The 4,500-nt window shown below is 31.1% G+C and overlaps 1 protein-coding gene across 2 annotated transcripts in view; it reads right to left on the bottom strand.

The window, feature by feature from the left end:
• LOC106471177 (TOM1-like protein 2) overlaps positions 1-4,500 on the bottom strand; it is a 74,327-nt gene that overhangs the window by 67,911 nt on the left and 1,916 nt on the right. The window lies entirely within an intron of this gene.

Raw genomic sequence — 4,500 nt, forward strand, 5'->3', positions numbered from 1 at the left:
ACACCTAGGTGTTCATGGAGTAGTTGTACCAAGTAAGGCTAAAGATAAGTATGGTGGTTATAAATTCGGTAACTTCATCCACACACACACACATAATATATACATATTTAACCTATCTTAATATATTGAGGGTCTAGAACTATGGTGTGCCTCCAAAGGGGGCACACTGAGTTGATAGAGGGCAACAAGTATCATTATAGGAGTATATAAATGATATTTGAAATTGAAAATTGAAAATCAAAGAATTTTTCAAACTACCATACAAATATTACTACTATTAAGTAATATAGTAACAACAATTAACATGGAAAAATTGAAGTGTACAGTACATACTACATAAATAGTTTAGAGTGGGGAGCTGCATCAGTGTGCAGACTACAAGAAGAATAAGAAGAGGTTAATTTCATGCTGGAAAATAAACAGAAAGAGAGGTTAAACAGTCAAAACAATATTTGATTCTTCTTACTTTTCAGAACGATTTAACCTTTTGTGTACACAAATAGTTTTGTATTCAAACAGTTTCATACAAACAAACAGAAGTCTTCTCACTCCAGTTATAGAAAATTTAATGTGATTTCTGATCAATGACTCCTGGTTGTCCCTAAATGTGCAACTTACTGTTTACCAGCAATCATTACAAAACAAGGTATTTGTCCTTCAAACCACTGATTGTTTTGCCTTGTTTTATAAATGGAATCAAGTTGACTGGTGATGCTGATCAGTTCTCGCTGAACCTGTTTAATTAATATTTCAGCTTCCTCCACCTATCTAGTTAAACCTCTCCTTGTTTATGCATCACAAGTGCAATGTTTAAAAAAATATTTTATTAGAAGCATTCAAAATCCAGACAACATTAACCCTTTCTTAATCAAGGCCCAGAGATGCATTATATATAATAAACCCAAAAGATCTAATCATCATATCACAATATTTATAAACCAATGATATGGGAATGTAGCTATATTCCATGCAAAAAAAATAATATGACTGTTGACTGAGATATCACAAGATGTTTTTTTTTACATATTTTTCAGTTTGTTAGCTGCAAGTTTTGGATATTAGTTTATATTTACTAGTTTTTCAAAAACATGGACAAATAAACAAGGATGTCAAAAAACCATCTCATGTGACAAATCAGGAATAAACAGAAGTCGTCGTCAAATGATGATGATAATGAAGAACAACAAACTGATAGCTCTGTAGCTAGATCAAACATTTCTTGTTTTCTTTTTCCCACTGCTTCCGTTAGTAAACTGAAAACCAAATGAAGTACCAGGAAGATTATTTAAAATTTGGTTTCACCTACAGAGTGTTGTTAATAATGAGGAACAGTCTCAGTGCATCATTTATTTATAGTTTTAGCTAATGACAACATGAAGCCAAATAAACTTACAAGGCATTTGAAAATCAAATATCCTGAGTTCTTCAAGAGATAAGTGAAACAATTAAAAGCAGCTTGAAAAGAAAGTCACTGTTAATTGCAAGCTTCATTAGAAGCATCTTATTTGATTGGGAAAAGCATGAAGCCACACAACATAGGAGACACTAGTTATGCCTGATGCCATAAAATTGTGTGAGATCATGCATGGAGAGAGTTATGGTGAAGCACTCAAGTCTTTCTCTTTAATACATGACACTGTTGCAAGGTGTAAAGATGTAATCTCTGCTGATATAAAATTGCAATTCAAACACACACCCAGAGCAGTACAAAATCTACCACACAACTTGATGAAACCACAGATATTGCAAAATCAGTTCAGGTTCTGGAATCTGTACGATACAGTTACAAAGAAAAAGTGTGTGACGAGTCTCCTTTTTGCCAAGTACCGGAAGGAAGAACTACGAGGAGGGCCATCTCCTCTTTTGTTGATGAGTTTTTCTCCACCATTAATTATGTTGGGGTATGCACTGATGGGGCAGCTGCATTTATAGGAAACAAGAAACTATTCAGAGATAAAGTATGTGTTCTTGCTCCAAGTGTAACATTTACACATTGCATCATACATAAGGATGCACTATCTTCAAAGAAATTCCAGACCAAAGCAAATAGTGATGTGAGCTTTGTGAAATCAATAGCTATGAGCAACAAGCTGTTTTCCATTCTTTGAGGAGAAATGGGGTCCATGTATGACAAACTCCTGCTGCATACAATGGTGTGATGGTTGTTTCCTGATAAGGTATTCCATTGCATTGTGCAGCTGAAAGACAAAGTTTATATTTTTTTTTGGTTAGACAACTACCTTACACTAGTAGTAAATTGCTGTGAAAAACCAATTTAAGAATTTTTGGAAGAATATGAGTTAAATCGTAGTCTTATTCATGACATTGTTTCTGTTCATTTTTAAAAACTTCAGGGTCAATTTGTAGATAAATACTACGGATCAGTGGGAGAACAGGATTGGATCCAGTATCCAATTTATGACAGCAAAATGTTTCATCTGCCTGTGGTTGTTCAAGAAAAGCTCATAGAACAATCCAGTGATAAAACTCTTCAAGTAGAATTTAAGTCAAAGTCTTTTGGAAACTTCTGCATGATAGTCTGCAAAGAATACCTTGACATCTCAAGAAAAGCAGTGGATGTACTTTTGCCTTCAACATCTAAATACCTGTGTGAGTGAGCATTTTCTTTCTGACAGCAATCAAGACACAATAGTGATATTGGTCTACAAATAGATAGGGATCTTTAAGTTGCTGTGTCAACAATTCAGTTATGAAAGGACCTCATTTTATCCCAAGTTCAAGCCCATCCTTCACACTAAATTGGTGTGTGAATTAAAACTGTTTGCCTTAAGCTATGTACCATTTTAAGATTGTCTTATTTTTATATGGTGTGTGTGTGTGTGTGTATGTGTGTGAATAGGGTGCAACAAAATACATGTTTAGAAAGTGGGGCACATTAAAAAAATTTTGCAAACCACTGGTCGAGAATATCAATTTAATATGTACACTGTACTATCAGTTCCATTATCTATTTGCAGTTATCTATTTCATGAATATTATTAATTTGTTAGATGTCACAGTCATCATGCTACTTTATTCTTGTTGTGCATTATAATTATTATTTTATTAGGAAAGCATAAATATTTTACTATGAAAAACTGTTGAATAACCACATTTAATTAATTAAACAACTTTATTTGTTTATGTGAATAAACTTGGCATCAAAACATATTTTATACTTCAAATGTTGATATTCTTTAAGTTTTAATTCCTTAATTTTAAAAGGAAATATTAAACAAATTTTCAATCTTCATTTCTGTCATATGACATGTCTGTACTGATCTCTCTCACTTAACTTTAATAATACAGCTTCTATAATTCCTAAACAATATTTCTATAGCACGTTAAAGATAAGCAGTGTATTAGAATAGGGATCAGGCCCTTAACGGATGCTGAAGGTAGGTTTGTGTTGATGAGTACAAAACAGTTGATCTTTTAAATGTTTTCTTCTCTTTCTACAAGAGAGGATATTAACATAATTCTGCCCCCGAGTATTCTATGGGAAATATTAAAATTTACATGAATCATATATATATTAATCCCTCGAGGTTAAATACAAAAATTGATTATTTCTGTATGACTAATCTTCCTATTTTATTTTGTTTCGATTTTGTTTAAACATATTTTAGAACTAACCTTCATTTAATATGATAGACATCTTCAGGTACAAAAATTAGACACTGGGTTACTTTTTTAAATTCTAATCTGTTGTACATGAAAATGTATACACAATATGAAACCTATAATCAGCTGAAAATAAGAATAACACTGTTCAACGAGTTTCTCCCATCAAATTTTCACTAAATAAATTAGTTCTTTGTTAAAAATAATTGTCCTTAGGTTTCATGTGATAAACTAGTAAAGATTCTTATCATAATGTGTGTAGATGATGTATGATTCAGTGAAAACAAATTCACTCAATAGAAGAAAAACAAAGACAGTACAAGTACAATGTCTACTATTTGATACAAATATTTGTGATAAATGATAAACTGTAAATGTATTAATTATTTTAATGTGTTCTTTCTGATCTTCTATCAATATCAACAACTTTTCCTTTAAAGCTTATTATGTTTTATACTTAGTTATTAATAATGACAGTATTAGAATAAATTCCAAAATATCTATAATTAAAGATTTTTTTCACATTACAGTGATTTTAATATTTCTTATAATGCTTCGATTTCCACCTTATGAATCATTTTAATCTTTGCAAAGAGGTCATCTGGTATCATTCATCACAAATTTTTACACCATATACAATCAAAATTTTAGAAACTTGTGAAAATTTCATTGACAGAAAATATAAGATAAAATTAATAATAATAATAAAATATAAATTTTGCATCATCTCCTTCTTAGCTCTCATGTGTTTGGTTAATTACATACATAATAGTCATATTCACATTTATTGCACAAGTTATTTGAATAGAATACAGTGTGAAACTTACATTCAAGTTACAATAAATAAGTGGATACAAATTATGTATAACTGAGTGT

This window comes from Limulus polyphemus, unplaced genomic scaffold (assembly GCF_000517525.1).
Source record: "Limulus polyphemus unplaced genomic scaffold, Limulus_polyphemus-2.1.2 Scaffold4458, whole genome shotgun sequence".
In the NCBI taxonomy this organism is placed as follows: domain Eukaryota; kingdom Metazoa; phylum Arthropoda; class Merostomata; order Xiphosura; family Limulidae; genus Limulus; species Limulus polyphemus.